At 44.9% G+C, this 21,135-nt stretch overlaps 2 long non-coding RNA genes across 2 annotated transcripts; one reads left to right on the top strand and one right to left on the bottom strand.

The window, feature by feature from the left end:
- Positions 1 to 3,212: 3,212 nt before the first annotated feature.
- LOC125696791 (uncharacterized) lies at positions 3,213 to 10,771 on the top strand. The gene is made up of 4 exons (XR_007378534.1): positions 3,213 to 3,274; positions 8,442 to 8,600; positions 9,465 to 9,577; positions 9,698 to 10,771. It is a non-coding gene; the product is annotated as an uncharacterized LOC125696791 (long non-coding RNA).
- LOC125696792 (uncharacterized) lies at positions 8,851 to 12,445 on the bottom strand. Its single transcript, XR_007378536.1, has 2 exons — positions 12,246 to 12,445; positions 8,851 to 9,016 (listed from the first exon to the last, which is right to left on the bottom strand). It is a non-coding gene; the product is annotated as an uncharacterized LOC125696792 (long non-coding RNA).
- Positions 12,446 to 21,135: the final 8,690 nt, after the last annotated feature.

Here is a 21,135-nt window from a genome sequence, read left to right as displayed (position 1 = left end):
GTTTGATCAGGGCACACCTCTGCCTATGTAAGAACATCTTTATTACTTAAACTGGGCCAATATTTCCTAGGAGCCCACCCGAGGTCAGGTACCAGCACACACATTTTTACTGCCTAGCCATCCTGGAATAAACAGAGATGGAAAGGCTCATTGCTTCAACTATAAGAAGGCAATAAACCTTCTGCAACAACTGTTGTTTATAAGGCAGACCTCTGGTGTTTATACTACTGTGAAAGCATCACAGTATTCAATTAACTCTATTTTCAATCAAGCTATCATCCTCTTTATGAAAATGAACCATCCTAAGAGGGCTGATTTTGACCCTCTGATGAGCATTACTTCATTCCCCAGACCTTGGGGGCACAGGAGGACTAACATCCCACTCTGGGTAAGACCATCACAGCTCCTTGAAATTGCACTTATACTGAGGTTTTCCTGGAGGGGAGAAAAAAGCCATAAAAGCTACTGTTGCTGGATCTGATTGCACTTACTGAGTACGGAGTCATTCCAATGGCTCTTTATTGCAGTGGTCTCGGTAGGGATGACATAGGAGCTCTCGTGCTTTACGAGCTGTTGGATCTACTTGGAAGAGCATACGTGTTGTAAATAAATGGTGTGTTTTATATTATTGGAAGGACAATTTATGACCAATCGAGGCCTCTTGCAGACAGCTATTTAACTTGTAAGTAAAATGACCTAACACTTAAGAAATTTAGAAGCTACAAAACAACCTGTGTTGTGGCTAATATACTTATTTCTCCCCCTTGATTTATGCTTCATGTAAAACTTGAAATGGCTGTATTAAATATGTTTGCTGTAAAAAGAAAATTAAAAAAAAAAGCAAACGGATGCTTTCACACATGCTGAAGGTACTGTAGCTTCTTCCAATTGCACTAGCACCCATGATTAATTGCACAGGACCCTTGCCCTCCCTATTTCCATTTTCCCCTCGCTGACATGTCAGGGAAATAGCTATGCAGGGGGCACAGTGGCCTGCTAGTTGTCAACTTTGAAAGAGCTGCTGCACTCAAATACAGTGCGCTTTCTGGAAATGTCTATATATGGATGCTTACAGAAAAGTAAACAGTGGCCACCACTTCCATGGGCCTTGTGGACACCTCTGTCCATCAGAGAGGCAGTTCTGCAATCATAACTCTATGATCACTTGAAGCAAGTAGCAGCAAAGAGAGTTCCTGCATCAGGAAAGAGGGCATAAAGCGACCTAAATCTTTGGTCCAGTCTAAAATAATCTTTCTTACTCACTTTGCCTTTTCTTTCCCTCCTTCCCTTTCTTCCTTTCTCTCTCTCCTTTTTTCTCTCTGTTAGCTGTGCAGAAAGACTCCAGACTTTAAAGACAACCTCCACAAATACCCATTTCTCTGTCAGTGTGCCTCTTCTGTTCCTCTCCAGGAAGGACCCCCAACGCTCTGCCCATACAACCATCCTCTCTGCCAATGTTTGACAGACGTGAAGAACAGCCTACAGAGGGAATCATGCAGAAGAAGAGCATGTATTGCACAGCTGGATGTTGGCTGAAGCATCAGATTTGTGCTACAATGGTTAAAATAGATTGAACTAAAATAGGGCAGCAGGGAAGGAAGACAAATTCATGTCAAAGCAGGGATAGTTTTCTACCTCAGCTGTAACGTGACTGCAGAGCACAGCTGGGACTGACTCATGGCAGCTTGGAATGGCGACGCTGCCCCAGGCCTGCAGTCTGTCTGTAGGTGGCCTGCTCCACCCTTGGCAAAGCCATCATCCTGCCCTTGGCTGCAACCCTCAGAACAGAGGCACTCCCAGCCCCAGCATCTCAGCCAAGCTGTAGGAAACAAACATGGTGCTCATTTCTGACACAGTTATTGTGTAACAAGAACCTGATAACCTCCAGGTGAGTTAATTGGCCCCATTTCCCAGTTGGCAACACAGCCCTCCAAGAGGGTACCTGGCATCTGAGCAAAGTGTCTCAGCTGACTGGTAAGTGATAAGTGATGTGTTACTGGTAAGAGATGTATTAATTTTTCTTTTTTTTTCCATCTTTTATGAGGAAAATGTTCTGATGCAAATCATTTAGCCTGTATCACTCATCAGTGATGACAATAAGTGAAAGTCAACTGTGTTCCATGAAATACACAGAGGATTAAACTTCACTCCAGGCATGCTGAAAATGGGCAACATTGCTGTATCTGGGAGATTTAAGGAGGAATGAAAACATGGGTTTCCATAGAATCATAAAATCATAGAATCATTAAGGTGGGAAAAGACCTGCAAGATTATCCAGTCCAATTGTCAACCTGTCACCATCATGCCCACTAACCATGTCCCCCAGTGTCATATCTACCCTTTTCTTGAACACCTGGTCTGGTGATTCCACCACCTTCCTGGGCAGTCTGTTCTGGTTTTGTACTGTGTACAAAGAGGCTGCACCTGTGTTACATCAATACTGATGAAGAAGGTGCACCAGGCTGTGATCCTCGTGGCTTTCTGCAGGCCATTGACTTTCCTAGGTGAACAGTCATCCAGGAACCCAACAAGTCTCACCTTGCTGGAGGAAATGATTGCTTGTCATAGCAATGTCTGGAGACATGTCAGTGAAAATGAAAAATGTTTTCAGGGAACAGGAGCTGGGTCTGAGCCAGGTGAACATTTCTACTTAATTGGAAGGAAAAAAAAATATAGATTCTAGCATTTCCATCACTAACTGGAAGCAAGTGGGACTGTTCTGAACAGTGGTTCAGCAGTCGTCTTACATATTGAAAGCACCAATGAGACTTAAGTATCTAAGAAGGCTTTTCTTAGAAGAGAACTGACTTTCTGGCCACTGAACTTCAAAAAATGGTTTGTAAATGCCCAAATTAAAGATAACTTTAAATGCTGATCCTACTCAAAAACTCTTCCCAAAACTCAACACATATCAACAGAGCATTAGCAAGTTTAGCCTAAAAACCTTCCAGACATAAACCTTGGATTTAGAACATGGGGCTGAGACATGACTTCAAACTAGTCTTGAAAGGATTTTCAGCTAAAATATTATCATTACTGTATGGAAACTGTTGAGTCCCAGCCTGAACCACTGATTGAACACCTGGGAAAAGGATGGGGTCAGCCCTGGGAGCACAGGTGAAGGCAATTCAGCTGTGTGACTGGAAGGGGTGGAGCCTGGTTGCACCTCTCTTAGACCCCATTTAAGGGCTGACTGCCACTGGGGAAGGATATTCTTCTGGAGATCCTTCCTTAGTAAAGCTTTTCTCTTCAAACCTGGAATCTTCTGATGCAGGTAAGCAATTTTTCCTACTTCTTACATAGCACCTTTCTATTGTGCTGATCCTGCCGTCATATCTTTGTTGTAATGCCTTTCTAACCCTATTGATCTGTTGTATTGATACTATTACATTTTTTTCAATAGTGTTTACGCGTCTGCTATTTATCTAAAAAAAATAATAGTTGCATGCATAGAGCTGGGCTGGGTTAATCGTCATGGGTGACTCTGTACAAGAGAGTCACATCTCACGGGACCACAAAGAGATGTCTCCTCCCCCTGCTCTTCCTTTAAAGTTCTTTGATGTGAGGTGCTGGGACCAAGCAGAACTCCCAGAATGTGAAGGTGCAGAATCAAGTCATGGACTGAGGGCCTTCTAGGTTACCATCTTTCTTCCTTATAACAGGAAAAAACCATTCTTAATGCTGTTTAAAATTATTCCAGCTGACGCACAAAGGTAAAACATCTTTCCTAGCCCTCAATTCAGTACTGACATGAGACCTCAGGCAAAGTGCTAGTCCACAGATATTTGAGCAGATTTAGAAGGACTTAATAATGGCTTGTCTGGTAATGCAACTTGTGAACAAAGAGAGTCTTATCTCTCCTTGGAGTAAGGTCCATAGACAGTTCAGAGGAGGTTTTTTAAGATGTTTCAAATGCTTTTACTGCTACTAAAAAAAAAAAGGGGGGGGGAGGGGGAGGCATCTGATATTTCTTAAATAAAAATAACTGCAGAACAATCAGAAGGATGTAACTGTAAATTTGCTCTTGTGGACATGACTCTGTGCTCTCTATTACACTGAATTAAAACTGCTCAAGTTAGAAAAATCAATCCTCAAATGAACCCAACTGTCTATCATACCAAAGATTGTCTTCTAGCATAAATAGCACAAGCAGGGCCCAACATAATTAATCTTGCTTGGTATGTAACCACAGGAACACCCTGTGACATCTGAGGACCTAGGGGGAGTGTTTTGATTGGGTAAGATGGCAAAATATGTGGTATCTAGAAAGAACATATTTTGACAGCATTACAAAGGAGGAATGTGAGTGCAAAGATGGAAGGAGAGCTCCAACCACTGAGATGCTGCCAACAGAACTGGTGCAATGAGGTTCCCACTCCCTGTGTAAGCACACCTGTCTTCCCATCTTCCCCAGAGTGGGCAGTGGCCCATGGCAGGTTGACTGTGTGTCCCTTGTGGTGGTTTGGTTTAAGACATTTTTCACAGCCTCAGAGATATGGCACTCACAGACAAAATTAACTGAAAGGTGGAAACTATGGCCAAGAAATAGTTCACTGGCTTCAAGAAAGGATTTGGGCTGCTTCTGTCCTCAGGGGACTTTTTGCTGGAGGCAGATGAGCATAGCAGCTTAGCAGAGCTGCAAGATGAGATTGTGTTGCGCTTTGCCTGAGTGTGGCTAGCTATATAAAAGCCAAAATGCTCTTGTAGACAAGCAGCGGAGATGTTGATATGGCATTGTAGGAGAACAATGTGGTTTGTCCTCACTGGTCACAATTGCCTTATATTCCTGGGGCTTTTCGGGACAGAACATGTCACTTCTTAGACAAAACTTGTCCTGGTTGATATTTGCAATTCCTAGCTCCAACTAAGGCATGAGGCTGCTCACTGTGGATCTATGCTGAAACATGAGGGGCTGAGCTGGTCAAAGTGATATGAATGGACTACTTGCTTTTTAAAGATTCCCCCAGTGTCTAGGTCGAAACATTTGATGTTTCAAACAGAGCATTTGCTTTTTCTAGCTGCCTTACCTAGAAATGTCTCATAGAGCACCATGCTGCTTCAGTGAAGAGTGTGTTAGAAGTTTGAGTTTTCCCGCTGAATTCTGGAGATGTTCTGGGTGTTTGGTGGACAAATATCCAACAATATAGCTTTCCTTTCAGCTAGTGAGGAAAAAGCCTTTGTCTGAGCTGGTCAGCCAGCAATGGAAGCAATGCTGTGTGGGTTCATGGCCCAAACATCACCAGACTGAGATTCCTTCAGTGGAGAAGCCAGAACTTTTCATCTTTGCACACACAGTTCAGCTCTACAGCCTTGTAGAACATGAAATTTCTGTGAGCAACAATGTGAATGTTGTTGAGAAAATTACTACTGGCTGAAAGTCACAATGCAAGAGCCCATCACATTAAGCATAGCATTAAGCAGGTAACAAGCAGGTAACACATGAGCTGAGAGAGACAGAAGCAAAAAGCTACGTTGCACAGGTGGAATGGCCAACTAAGAACACTAGTATGTAAATCCTGTAGATGATAGTAGTGTGCTTGAGGTCGCATGCAGTGAAGCACAGCTTGGTCTGTGCTCCACGTGTCAGGAAGCAGTGATGGAGCAGGTCACGGTGTGTTCCAGTTATGTGAGACATCTGAAAGACCATATGGAAACACTGGGTGCACACTGACTCCTTGCATAGTGTTCTCTGGCAGCCATGCAAGCTCTGTTCTATTTCGTTTTGCAGTGTATAGGATGAGACAATGTTGGTACCATCAGTGCTTCAATCAAGAGGCAAATATCTCATTTAAAAGTTTATTTTAATGAAGGCCTCCAGCTGGAAAGGTTATTTATTAACCTCTTATTTACAAATTGAGCCCTGATTTGAAAATTAAGGCATTGTAATTTAATATTAACCCACATGTCAGAAAATAATGAGACAAACTACAGGGAAAATTGCATTCCATATTGCAAAAGACCCATTTTATTTATAATGACCAGGATTACAAGTCATGCCAACATTGATGGATCGTACTTTAAAAATCTTGATAGCTCATTCATTTCTATAATTATATTTATTACAAATTAAATAAGTTGCAGACACCCTTGATATACAAAGAGACAAAATTAATTTGTGAATCAGTATTAATCTGTCATCAAACGAAATGAACTCTCTTTCTGGCAGCCCTCTGAAAGTAATGTACTGTACTAGGTTTTCCATGATCCTTAGGACATAGAAGTTGTGGAAGGGCAAACATGAGCTGTTGAAGAAACATGTTTCACTTAGGCATATGTCATTTCTCAGTATAGCTTTTAAAATCAAGAGCTGAGATGGCAATAGGAAGCATTCTTGGCCATAGAAATCAAAACTGCGGTGGCAGCAGTGTGATGCTGGGTGCAAGGAGAGGCACACTCATGCCTCTCAGTAAAGGGAGAAGCAAAGGCAGCTGCTAGGATGCTCCTGGATGAGATGACAGACCCTAATACTCAACAACTGCTGCTGTGCTTAGCCAAAATCTGTGCCCATCTGCTCTGGGGTTTTGTGCACGTTGACAAGGAGTCCTGCCAGCTTCAGGAGGACTCAGGCTTTCCTCCAAATTAGTACATTTGGAGTCGGGGAAAAACAATCTTTATGCTGCAGGTTAGAGTGCATCTTCTCCACAGATTAAAGCAAAGTTATATATAGGAAGGGTGGGTGGCTCTGTGGTCTTCTATTCCCTTGCCAGCAGCATCTCCAGCACCAGCCCAAGTCAATGAATCATGGAATGGCTTAGGTTGGAGGGGACCTTAAAGCCCACCCTGTCCCAGCTCCCTGCCATGAGCTGGCTGCCACCCACCAGCTCAGGCTGCCAGGGCCCCATCCAACTTGGCCTTGAGCACCTCCAGGGATGGGGCACCCACAGCTTCCTAGGCAGCCTGTGCCACTGCCTCACCACCCTTTGAGTAAGTCAGTGGTGCTGAGCTAGCTTTTCCTCTCCTGAGCAGTACACAGCTCAGTGCACACAGAGCTCTCTGGGGAGCAGGAAAATAACCCAGTGTTTACACTTTTGTTTTTAATTCTTCACCAGTCCTTTTTGCTTTCTGACTTCACTGCCCTCCCCGAGGGAGGTGCACAAGCTCATCATCTCAGAGGCAAATTTCCAACTCCAGAAGGTTGGACCCTGTCCAAAATTAGCCACAGCACACTCAACTCCCCCGCCATACTCTGCTGCACTCTCTGTGTAATTTAACAGCTAGGATCAACTAATAAAGTGCAAGATGTAGAAATGTCATTTAGAGTTACCTACCCGTAACTAAATAACTTTGTAATGAAAGAAAAGCCATTTTGAGCTGATGCCTTAAAGACTAACTTCATCTCCATAAAGAAAGAAATATGGCTCAAACTGAGGCAGCCTGCACGTGGCATCAACAAACCCTCTTTGTGTTTCCACAAGAAAGGCTGACACCAAGTAAGCAGTGTCCTTGCATCATCTTATTTTTGCTCTAATTGTTGTGATTCCACCTCAGAATATTCCTGCAGCTTCAGGTCAGCTCACAGGGAGCTCTTGGGTGTCTTCTCCAGGAAACGGAGCTGGAAGGGTGTTTCTGTGGTGGAAGCTTTGTCTTGAGTTAAGTGCAGTAAAAGAGGAAGAATGGTACCTGTTTTAGTAATAAAACAGTAATTAATTCCAGACATTCATAAAGGAAACCTCAGTAAGCCAGAAGAAATTATTTACACATCTTTGTATTACAGTGTTTTTCCATTCACCTTTTTTGGAGTGTTTCCTTCAGAAGACGTTCAGTCCATACATTACTATTTAAAGAGTCTAATTCGACCCAGGCAATAATGACCTATAAATATTCATGATTTTGTTTAAACATTAAAATAACATCTGTTTCAGAACATCTGCAATCTGTTTTCAATGCTTCAGTACCATTTAAATTAACTGTAACTAATACAATAAACCACTATTAGGGATAATGATAATGAAGGATCCCCTGTTAAGAGACACGAACAACATGGAATTGAATGAAAAACCAAATGGGGTTGTGGGAGAAGGAGAAAAACCCAATAGGCAGATCTCAAAGTTCCTTGGAACTCAGACTTGCCATTATGGGAGAGTTTCCTGTGTGTAGGACTATTGTTTAAGGGTCTCAGCTGTTGCCTCTTAGCTCCACTTGGGTCTTGTTCCAATTTTCACTGTGAGAGCAGTGATTTATGTCCCCTACAGTGGGGCTTTGAAGGCAGGGGGAGGCTCTTGCTTTCCAGCTGAAGGGCCCCATAAAGTATTTCTGAGCTGGAGAGGCTGGCACAGCCCATGCAGTTGTGGTTAATGAACCCAATAACCTCGCTGCCCACCAGGCAGCCTGCTGGGCCATGGTGCCCAGTGGCTGAGCTCGTGGTGCCCACCACAATTAACTTACTCCCAAAGAAGGGCTTTTTTTTTCCTGCTATGAAGTTCTCCCTCTTTTTCTCACAGTTGCCAGGAGAAATGACATCATGTACATCTGCATATTGCTGCGAGAGGAAGGCGAAGGTCAGGGAGGAAGGCTCACACCTCCCCATTGGTAGACTGACACCAGGCACCCACCTCCACCAGACACGTGGCTGGAAAGCTGTGCCCACATGGAAACTCCTGGTGGGTCGGACCATAAATCATAAACCAATTTGCTCAAAAACTAGACTTAGTGTTCTGTGGTTTGCTTAGGTTTTTAAGCCAGCCCCCTCCCCTTTTCCCTTCTCCCACTCTCTGATAAAAATCCAGGAGGGTGTTCTGAGTCGCCCAGACCAAATGCGGACAGCCAGAACAACAAGAAGTAAGGATTAAAGCAGCTGGATTTACTCTCTTCTGTTTTTCTTTTCTTTTTTTTTTTTTTTTTTTTTTAAAAAAAGAAAAGTCTATATTCAAATATGTTTTCCAGTTGAAACAAAGTCAGGATCCAGTGTATGCCTGTGTGTTCTCAACTCCGTAGGAGCAGCTCCTCACCAGTGGCACCAAGCTGTAGGGTGCAATGCTGGCAGGCTACCACCTTCCTTCCCAGCAGCCATGGGAGCCTGTGGAAAGCAGAGCATAAATTCAAACCATTTAAAGAGTGATTAAGACTTCCCCTGATTACTGCTCTGCATGGTATTGAATGCTTTGGATGGTGGTGATTTATTGAAGTAATATATAATATGCTGCGTTCAGTTAACGGTCCCCATCAAGCACAATCCAGATGAATAAAAAATAAAAAGAGGGAGAGAGTGTGCTCTAAGAGGAAATCTCCCTGGATTTAAGAGAAATTGAAATATGCACATGGTAATCTGTGTCCAAAGCTTTTAGCACTTCAGAAAATGGCAGTTGCTAATACCTCTGGCTAAAGGCAGTGTTGCATGGATGGCTGACAATCCCAGGGCCTTCCTCCCTCCTTCCTTCCACCACTGACACCTGGCTCCTCCACCTGGCCTACTTTGAGGCAGATGCTGGTTTTTTTGTTAAAATCTGTTTTATTCCATGATGCAGGACCAGGTTCCTCAAGGAAGGGCATGGCCACCTGTAGTGGAAATGCTGAATCATGGCTTGAAGCAGTGATCAAGCATCCGGTGGGAAGGCAGGGCCACACTAGGGGAGCTCAGGTACATGCAAAACTCATGTAAGGGTTGGCAGTGGAGGTAAGGGTATCTTGCTCGATCTCCCTGCCTGCAAGAGGCCTTTTAAAGGTAAGCAGTCTTTTTTTTCTGTTTCTATGTCCACAGCTGCTGTATTTGGCTTTGTTCTAATTTACTGCAACCTAGGATTGTGCCACCCCATTACTATTGCTGCACTTTCCATCACATAGTATTACAGCATTACACCAGCTCCCAGTCAGCCCCACAGCAGCTGAACAGGTGAAAACACTGGGACTTGCAACCTGAAGAGGAAAAAGCTGGAGCTGGCAGGTATAGAAAGGAACAACAGTAATATAAGTGCTCAGCCTATCTCCAAAACTTTTAACACTTCAACTTTAATAGTAGAAGTAGCTTTTACTTATGTTTGGCAGAGGTTTATTTATTTTCATATATGGCACTTGATATATTATCAAGCCTTTAGGATCTGAGTCAATGAGATACCTCCACAGTGGGCTAATTTTAAGGCATCATCTTCAATTAACACTGATCTCAATCACAAGCTTTCCAATATAAGGTAGCTGGGTTAGAAATGATAAGATTATTAATAAAATGTTTCATCTCAAGTTTGCTTGTAAGGATCCATGCCTCCAAGTTGGTTTTGTATTCCCCTGAAGGCATGAGAATTGGAAATAACTTTTACAAGCCAACAACAACGAGAGCAGGAACTCTATCACAATACCTCTCCTCCACAACTCGGGGCTTTTGCGAAAACTGGACAAGATATCCAGAAATTACAAAAGCTTTTGAACTTCTCCAGCTCACCAGAAAGAGCACAGATGGGGATTGGTTTCATTTTCTCAGTTTCTAAAATTGGTGACATTAGATTCAATTCCAAACCAGATGAGAACTCTTCTTCAGATCTGATGTTTTTTCATGAACATTGGAGAGTTGCTCTTCTTCAAGAAGGCAGGAAATTGAATTGTGGTTGGTACATGATGGACATTGTGTGCCTGTGCAATTCTCTTGTTTGCTATGAGCAAATGTTCAGCAAACAAGGAAATGTTCTTGGCAACATCTTGCCTCAATCAAAGAGCTCATGTCTCCAGTCGTTCTTCATCCCTTTAATGCCATACAGATGTCCTCCACGTTGGCTGAAGGGACACACAACCCTTTGTGTAGTGCTTGGAGCATAGACTGAGTTTGTGGAGATGCGGAGTTGGACTTTTGAGTTCTAATATATCTAAAGTAGAACCATAGCGTCATTAAGATTGGAAAATACCTCTAAGATCAGCTAGTTCAACCATCTACCTATCACCTGTGTTGCCGCTAAACCACATCCCTCAATGCTGCATCTCCATGGTTCTTAAACACCTCCATGGACAGCAACTTCACCACCTCCCTGGGCAGCCTGTTTTAATGCATCACCATCTACTGGAAAAGTTTTTCCTAATATCCAACCTGAAAAGTACACACCAACAAAAATATATATGTATATATATATACACATATATTATACACGTGTATATACACACACACATACATAACCAAGTAATTGATAGCTTGGCTCCATGTGAATATATTTTGATAGGAGCAGTCAAATGCTTGTCCCTCAGCTCAGGGCTGGCACATGCCAGCTGTAGAGGTCTTGCTCCAAGGCCCAAAGGCACTACTGCTTCTCTGGAAAATGTCTGTCAGAATATTTTAGCCTGGACTTCACATTTTCCCTTATTCTCACTCTCAGAAATGACAGAACCATTTTAGCTGTAACTTTCCAAATAAAATTCAGCCTGATGTACGGAAAAACCTGCACTGACAGTCACAAGCCTGGCAGAGCTGTAGGCTGCAGGGTCTTCTATCTAAAGAGATTACTGAGACAGTCACATAGAACCATAGAATGGTTGGGTTGGAAATGACCTTGAAGCACATTCAGATCCAACCCTCTGCCATGGGCTGGTTGCCACCCACCAGCTCAGGCTGCCCAGGACCCCATCCAACCCAGCCTTGAACACCTCCTGGGACGGGTAATCCACAGCTTCTCTGGGCAGCTGTGCTATCACCCCCTTAGTGAAAATTTTTCACTGACATCTATGGTGACAGCCCCAACACTGCAGATGAGCTACATGCTCCTCCTGAAAGCCAGAGCAGCTTCACCAGCCCAGAGTCCTCACACCACAAACTTCAGTGCTGCAGGTGCAAAACTACCGCTACTTTTCAGCACAATAACACAAAAGAATGCATATGCAAGAAACTGCCTTTTTTGTTGTTTTTTTTTTTTTCCTACAGTTTGATTATCCGTCATGATAAGACATTACTTAAAGCAGCAGTGACACTGTCTAATCATTCTTGTGAAATATAGAGTTCTCTCTCCACTTCAGACAGAGCAGACATTAATACACATTTATGCAAAGCAGAGCTGGAGCTGTCAGGGGCTAATCTTTACAAGTATGATAAATGATGTTTATTTTCAGTGATGGAACGAAACACCCGGGCTGACAATAATTGTAATAAAAAGGACAGATCAACTTCTATAAAGTGATTGAATTACCAGTCTATTGCATTAATGCCTGGTCTTGGCTCTGTCATAAACCTGCTTTAGGTTACCAACACCCGTGTATTAGGAAACATTCACCTTCAGCCAGATATCCTGCCCTTGACCTGTGGGGGCATGCTGGATGCAGGTTTTGGCCAGGCTTACCTTCACTCACTCACAGGAAAGCAGCATTTCCCTCTTATCAAGCCGCCAGTGAAGCATCCCATGTCTCCCGAGCCTTGTGGAGGACTTAGAGAGCTACAGCTCAATGGCCACTTGTGCATCCTTGGTACAGATGCAGTGCCTGAGCTCCATACCCAGGGATATCACTGCCGAATCTGTTGCTCTTGGCTGCAACCCATGTCAGCTAGGTCACTCTGTAAGTCTGTAATAGAAAGAAAAATACTTTTTCAGTCTTCAGAATGGAATAGCTGTTGTGGGAAGAGGGAAAGGCAGGCAAATAGTTATAGCACAGTTATATTTATGTGTATCTATATGCACGTCCATACATCTATTGTCCTGTGGCAAGTTGGTCAGTGTGAATGCTGCCCTTCAGCTGGGAATTCTGACATAAACATAAAAACTTGAATGCAAAAGGGGAAATGGAATTTGCAACCAATCCCTCACACTTTGGAAAACACTTTGGTTCGGGTCAATTGAAACAATTGTTTTTACATTCTTTTTTTATTACTTCTTTTATAGGTTTTCCATTCTATTATGTTTATGTTTAGTATATATTTCTTATTTAGAGCATCCCATGTTTCCTTTTCAGTCTATACTTGCGTAGTAGCATTCTGTCCCATGATTCATTTTATATGTTTCATACAGTGACTCACACTGCGGTACGCATTAGTGCACAGCGGTGCCAAAGAGAAGCCATTCCAGACTGAGAACTTGCACTGCCCCTCCTGACAGCCAGCTGCTGACTGCTGTGAGTTCTCTGAAAATGAGTTATTCCCATTTTTGTCGCCCTAAAACTTCACTCTGTCCGAATTGACACGCTCCCATGAGAACGCTCAATTTTGGCAGAGCAGCGTTTTCTGACAGCAGAGGTTCAGCAGGAAATCTTTCAGCCTTTCTAAGAAATGTGCATACATCTGTACACGAGCGTGTGTGGTAGCACAGTGCAGGGACCAGGGGCTGATGAGCATGGCATAGATTGGGCAGCAGGAGTCCTGCTCACAGCCAAGCCCTGCTGTCACTGTTATTGCCAGAAATAATCCTACCCCTCAAGACTGGGGGCTCCTGTGCCATTTTGGGTGGGCAGCTTCCTGTCTGATCCCCTCTTACCTGGACCAAATGTGCCTTCTGGGCCGTGCTGGAAGAGCCAGACCTGCTTGTTCAGTAAGGACTGCAGCGCAGTGAGTTCAAAGCTGGAGGCACTCCTGCCGAAAGGATCATGAAAAAGAGATACGAGTGCATCTCCTTCTCACCCCTGCAAAGAGCAAGGAGAGCTCCTACTCCCTCTGTTTCTCTTCTCCTCATTCCCTACTTCAAGCCCTGAGATTTTCTAAATTATAGAATCATTAAGGTTGGAAAGACCAATAAGATCATGCAGTCCAACCACCAACCATTCTAGACCATGTAACTCAGTGTCACATCCATCCTCTTCTCAGACATCAAGTCTCCACCACCTCCCTGTGGAGCCCATTCCAATGCCTCACCATTCTTTCTGAAAATAAATTTTTCCTAATATCCAACTGGAAAACCTTTAGCAACCTGAAGTCGTTACATCTGTATATCCTTCTGCCTGTTAAAAGGGGCTGTGTCTATAGGATGTGCATCACCAAAGAGGACAAAAACTTCTAAATTACATTACAAATTTAGCAGCTCCCTTAATGCTCTACACTCTCCAGGCTAAGATATTCCTGGAGTGAACGTTAACCTCACTGACAACTAAAGACTGTTTTCCTATTCAGCAGTGAAGAAAGATGCAGCACAAACTGATCACCCCGCAGTCCCTGTGCCCACATCTGGATAGCAGAGGTGAGAAGAGAGCAAAGATCCAGGGAAGCCCTTCAGCACTGGGGGAGATCCCTAAAATGGCAGCAGGGTGAGCTGGGGCCATAGCAAGCAGTGAGTGTGGTGGGACTGCCAGACAGGGAAGGGGCTTCCGATGCTGGAGAATATAAAGAAGGCAGTACCAAGATAAAAACTGTGCAAATAATTTTTGCACAGGGGGAACGCTCCTTTAATAAGTCCTTTAATAAGTCTCCAGCCAGATAAATCACAGCTTAAGGAGAGATTGCAGTGCTACTTATTAGTCATTTGTGCATGATTTGCTCCCACCATGGGTAGTGGAATTTCTTTATCAGGTATTTAATTTTGTCAGAAATGATTTGTGCACTGCACAGCCATTCGTACCACCGTCACTGGCCTGCAGAGCTTGGGCACCTGTTGCTGTACCACAACAGCACTGACAGTGACCTCCTAGAGGAGATACCCTGGTGGTTCAAGGATTCGACCTTCATATGCAGCTTTCCTATAGTTATTTTCCAGTACTAATCCCAAGAAGTATTTTCAGAGAGCCTCATTGCAAGGCTTAACAGCTGCCTTGGCTGCATGTTCATTGCTGGGCAATTTTTGCATCTTCACTAGCAGAACACAGGCAAACAAGGTCTTTCATAGTATAATTAAGATTGGAAATGACCACTAATATCATCTAGTCTACCAACCCATCAATGCCACGGTAGCCTGAAGCTTTCAAACTCTCTCAGACTAGCACCAGCAACAGTAAAGGTTAACTGCTTGGAATAGTTTAACTTACAAATTAAAAATGATTTCCATCTCTTGCTCTTGTATTAGTCCTAGAAACATTCACTTCTTTGCTCAGAGCTCCACTTGCCAGAAGTAGCCACAAACCAAAGGGTTTGGGTTTTGGAAGTAGTTATCTGAGAAGCGCTATGAATCCCTGATGAAGATTCTGCCACTATCTACAATCCATTTTTTATCTTATTCAGACACACTGAGAAATTCAGTCCCCAGATGACTGCCTGCCCAAGTCCTTGAACTTGCAAGAAACATTGGCAGATGTTCGTTAGTGCACTGGTAACTAGAGAATTGAAGGCACTTGTCGAATTTGTCTGCAATGGATAAATGTTGGAGAGCTTCTGCTGGGGAATAACGCTTTTGGGTTGGGGCCAAGTAACCATGTTCAAAGAACCTTTCTGAGGAGCAGGGGGAGTTATGGCCAGCAGTTCAGGTTGGTTGTTCCTTTTATTATTAAATAGAAAGGTAACCTGAGTGTATCTACTCCCTACCTAAGCATGAGAAATAGCAAATATTTGGATGAGATTAATGGTTTTGGAGGTTTCAATACAGATTTGACAATTGAAAATGGTAGATGGTGTCCTACAGCTGCCCTATTTCATGGAGCACCACACACATACAAGCATGTCCCTGCAGCCCAGTGCTCAGAGCATCCCTGACCCTCAGCCCACCACCATGCCCTGATGAATCCAAGTAACACTTGATACAGAGGCTGTTGACACCATCACTTACCACTTTGCTTTGTCAAGGCCTCGCCCAGTATCTCTCCTGTATCATTGGGAAATCTGCTGAGAGGCTCCAGGTCAGGAGTTTGCTGTGGCTCTCCTTGGAGAACTGACACCAAAATCCTTGCCAACACTGCATAAGCCATGGGAAGCAGTTTGGGCACTCATGAGCAGTCATGATGCCCTCCTGCTACCTGGTGGTTTCTGAGCGTGGGCTTCACAGCCATCTAATGAGAAGAGCAGAGCTGCAGAAGGAGCATCAGCATCATTTGGAGCAACAAAACACCTCCTAACCCCATCCTCTGCCTCGCATTTGCCTGGCAAAACTCAGGATGTCTTCCTTCCTTGCAAATGCCCTTCCAGAGCCTGAGTTTGCCACTTCCAAAATTCAGCAAACATCTCCTATGCTCCCTATAGCTGTTGCTCACACCACCCAGCCCCTCTTAGCAGAAAGCTTCTAATCTGATTCTTATACTTCCCAGGCTGACCTGGGACAGTGAGCAAGGTAATAACACTGCAAGAAAAACCATGCAAGAAAGCAAGGGCAAGAACCAGCTTGTTTGTGAAGCAACTCCTTCAATTTGCAAAACTCAAGCACTTAAGCACTTCTTGTTAAAGTCATTCAGAAATGCAAGACTTGCCCACCAGGAGAAAAGCCAATGCTTCTCCCAAGGCAGCTGTCTGGGCCACAGCTCTCACTGAATGTGGGAGTGAGTTCAGTTCCTCATCTGCGAGCAGAAAAATAACTGAAAGTGATCTGCTGGCAACTTTCTTCATACATGCAGACACGCACACACACACAGCTTTGATATGTGGGTCTGACTTAATTATAGCTGGCAAACATGAAGGCGAGATACACTTGAGAAAGATGCCTGACAAATCTGTACTCCACAAAGGAGAACTTGGTTTCTCAGAATCCAGTAAAGCAGATAGGGGCCACATCTGGATTTTTCTTGCTCTCTCATCACTCTGTATTTCCTGGTCAGAGCGGGGATCTCCCCAAGAGAGGCTTTTCTTGTGGTATTTCTGGCTGGGAATGGACACACCACAAATCTCATGAGAAGGTCTTTCCTTCCAAGATTCACGAGCCTCCAGCACAGATAATTCAGGGAAGGAACTGACTGTGCAAACGCTTTCCAAACTCTCAGCCTTTTGGGGGGTCCAGTAGCACTTACAATGATGATGTAGAGCCTCATCCTCCTCCCTTCCCACCAACACAGACACTTGATGTCACAACTGTCTGGGAAACTCCTTGCTTTTTAAGAAAGGAAAAACTGAAAGAGTTTTTTGCCCCAAACCCTCAGGCCAACACAGAGCACTCACCCTGGTTGAGACTGCGTAATCCATCTCTGTAATACGCTCCTTTGGAGCTCTGCTTCACCCTCGCTCACATCCATCCATGGTCTGCCTCTAGATCCTTTGAAAAGGTACAAGGAAAAGCACTTTGGAGGCTGTGGACATCTAGGACCTTTTGTCCTGCCTTGCCATAGGTCAGCTTAGCTGATCTGTGCCTCAGTTCCATACCCATACAAACAGGAGGGGGAAGAGAACAGCACTTCCTGGCTTTGCTGGCCTGTTGTCAAGATTAATACATTAAAGAGCAAAGTACTTTGAAATGGTCCAAAAGAAAAGCAAGCTGGAAGGTGAACACAGTGCCGAGAAGAGTGTTTTGACACAAGTTTTGTTTATTCCTTATTGCTCCTGTCCAAGGGAGATTCAGAGCCTAAAATTAGAGCAGAACAAATGCATCCCTCACTGTACTGACCAGACTGCTCCATGTATGGCACACAGGAAAGCTCTCAGGAGGAGGAGGCTTGGAAACTATTGTGAAAATAGAGATCACAAAGGATTGAAACCAACTGAATCTCCCAAAGCGCCTTAACTCACATAGGGCTCCCAGCAGCCACCACTTTGCACAAAGCCACTGCAGAGCCAGGGTTAGAAACTTCTTTGTAATGCAATTCTCTTCCTCATGCACGCAACCCTTCTTCCTTTCACTTTATCATCCTTCAAACCTGAAGACTTGCAGATCTGCCTCTCCTGGAGGAAATTTCACTCTAACACTGCACATAGGGACTGTGGGATCATGTTTTAGCACAAGGTGATGTGTGAAAAAGGAAGGCGCTGGAAGCCCCAAGACAGTCACCGTGTAGGAATTATGGAGCCAACTGAGACCTGAGTACCCTTCAGCTCAGCCTGTGGCCACAAAGCTCATTTGCCTCCAGGACCCATGAGAGTCATATTCCTGAGAGGGGACCTTTCTCTTCAGAGAAGCTAACACCATGTATTCAAGCCTTCTTGAACTGAAAAGAAAAAGAAAAAAGAAAAAAGGAAGTTCATGCCTGCTGTCTCCTAGACCCTATTATGAGATGACTACCATTACCACGAGTCTCTCTGAAAAAAACAATAAGAGAACCATAGAATGATGTGGGTTGGAAGGAACCTGAAAGATCACCTAGCTGCAACATTCATTATCTAGTTCCAGAACCCAAAATGATGATGTTCCTACTCAAGCATCCAACTTTGATGTCTAAGAGCAGGACACAATGCCTCTGAATCCTCATGTGATGCGATCCTCATGTGATCACCACCTCAAGGCTGCAGGGACATTCTGAAGTAGCTGCAAAGACCTTCAGTTCTAAACACACTGCCACATCCTTGCAGCAAGTTCAGATCATCATCACACTTTTCTCCAATCCAGCTATTGTATCTAGGATCCCAGCCCACATCCTGCATCCCAGCCTGGTGCTGGGACCATGAGCTCTCCAGCTCTACCTGCACAGCTCCTGCTCATCCAGTTTGTCCAGGAGAATTTGAGAGAGCCCCAGGTTTTGTGTCATCATGTGCAGCTGATCCACTTTGGGCTTTGAATTATCTTAAGGTCTGGCTCTGAACCCACAGAGGAGTGCAATAAGCATGAACTAAAGTGAGCACAGGGGGAAAGCTCCAGGTAGTCCTTTTTTAGTCAGTAGGAGCTAAGGGCCCTCAGCGCTGACCTGTGGTGGCATCTCCTACTTGGCTCATCCCTATCAAGCCTGCACTTCATGGAAGCTTTGGGTGATGGCAAAGGGCATGCAGAACATAAGTGTGAAGGATCAGAACACAGGATAGATCAGGAAATAGAAATTTCCAGAGCGGAGGTGAGGTAGTAGGCTTCAGATAGGCAATAAACTCCAGGAAGAAGGAAAAGCACAGTTTTTTGTGCCCCTCTTTGCACAAGAAGTCAAAGACTTCAAGTGCAGCCGTAAGGATGTAGGTTAGACAGCAAGAATATCTTGCCAACAATAAGGATAATGTAGACTGTGACAAAGCTGCAGAATTCCTCCCATTGGAGATCTCCTCAAACCGGTTAGACCAATACACGTATGTCAGGCAGGAGATGGGTTCATTTGATCCTGCCTTTGGGCCAAGGGATGATTTAGGTGGGACTTCTCCAAATCTGTGCCACTTTTCTCCTCTCCCTGGGAGCACTGGAGGTCTCAATGGGAAACATCCCCTCCCTGAGGTGGCAAATCTCTTGCTGTCAGCCTCCTCCTCTCTCCATTCATGCTGTCCATGTCCTACCTTGGATTAAGGGAGCTGCCAGTGCATCTGAGTTTGACTTGTAGGAGGGGAGAAAGTGGAAATATAGAGCATTAATGTCAGTGGAAAATACCAAAGGTGCTGAAGCATGGTGAGCAGGCAGCAGAGATGTGTGACAAAGCTCTACAGCTCCACAATGAGATATAGAGAGACACTAAACTCCCTCGTGATCAGTGTGAACACTCTCCACCCCCACACTTCCTATTCTTTTTAATAGCTGCAGACCATTCCATACCATATTTCCAAACACCAACTGTTAAAGTGTCATAAAACACCCACAGGTGACAAAAATGTGCCTTCACAGCGGAGCCAGTAGCAAGCAGGACCTCCCCACTGCCTTCCCTCCGGCTCCTGCACCGGTACGTGTGGTGGATTGGGCTCTACTGGAATTTGAGATGAAACAGCCGGGTTTAATTTTATGCAAGCCCCCCTTCCTTTGTGCTCAGCTGTGGGAAACAGGAGGGTTTTCTGTCAAGCTCTCCTCCACCACCTAGTGGGAAACCAGATTTTTCCCACCTTGGTGAGTGTTGAGATGAGCAGGATCGCTTGTGGGATGCTGGGACAAGCCCTGTGCAGCCATTCAGGGGACATCCTACATCTCCCAAAGAGCAAAGCAACACCAGGTCAGCAAGCTGGGCGAAGATGCCTTTTCCAATATGTAATACTTCTAGTGCACAACAGAGACAGCCAAGTCCATTTTCTGATCCATCACAGGCTAAAAGAGCACTTAAATATAAACAAAAACAAAACAAAACAATGAACAGTATTTCCCATTTGTGCTCAAGCTTTTCCTGCTGCCCACCACTCCGGCCACATATGAGACACAGCCCCGCAGCACCTGTACCCTGGCCGTCAGCGTCCGGCCCCACGGCAGCTCTTGGAGGAACGGAGCTCTGGCCAAGCTCCTGCACAGGTAATTGCTGTCTGCTGGCCTCACTTCCCCTGCAGATACAGCCGCCTTCATTTCCTGTCCTAAACTGCAGGGCAGCGTCACTGTGTGCTGTTAAACAGCTGCCAGGCGCTACCCAGAGGGGCTCACATTTTGGAGGTGGATATGACAAGAAAGGAAGCAAGAGGAGCACTGAGCCAGGCTACAACTTGCCTCTCTCCATGGCACAATTTGGGCACCACCACCTCGCCACGCTCTTTCGCACGTGCCCAAAATTTGGATACACACACCCCATCCCCTTCCTCACAGCTCTTTCCTCCATTCACAGTGAGGGGGGAGGGAGCAAAGGGTTAATGGGGTTTTCTTTCTCCTCGCAAACTGGGACCCCTGTGAGTTTTATGGGAAGGGCCAATGGAGGCGGAGGGACGGGGCGGGGGAGGAGAATTTGCTTTATGGCTTTGACAGGAACTCCCATCATGGTATAATTATGGAAGTGAGAAGTCTGCGTGTAATGAAGACCATATGCCGTGTTAAAACACACACGCACAAATATTAGGCCCCTGTGAGGCAGGCGGGGGGAGCAGGAAAGGGTGGGGGACATAGGCTCAGCCCTCCCTGAAATGCATGGGCTCAGATTTTCCAGCCTGGAGTGTGCAGCAGGGCCTGGGCACAGGGACAGCACAGCCTGAGCCTGCTTTGGGGTGAAAAACATCCAGTTTGAATAGAGTGGAAGGTCTGGCCACTGGTGTCAGAAAAAGGGTTTTTTCACCCCTTTGGAGGCCAGAGGACCCCAAGGAAGGGGAGCAGGTTGTTCCCCCTGCAGTGCTTTTCCTTTGGTTCCAGCAGGAACTGGGATGGAAATGACAACTTCAGTAACTGCCAGGGCCACCCAGTTGATGCTTGAAGTCCCTGTGCCATCCTCCCCATCACCCAGCCTGCTCTTATAATGAGCAGCTTTCCTGGCTACAGCACAGTCATCTCTCAACACATCCCACATCTGCTGCTCCATAGCTCCAACTCACCATAGGGTCTGGAAGCTGCTTTGGGGCTCCGCACAGCTCACACACTCTCACTCAGGGTTATCATTGTC

This window comes from Lagopus muta, chromosome 8, assembly GCF_023343835.1.
Source record: "Lagopus muta isolate bLagMut1 chromosome 8, bLagMut1 primary, whole genome shotgun sequence".
NCBI classification, from domain to species: Eukaryota; Metazoa; Chordata; class Aves; order Galliformes; family Phasianidae; genus Lagopus; species Lagopus muta.
This window is presented reverse-complemented; position numbering and strand designations above follow the sequence as displayed.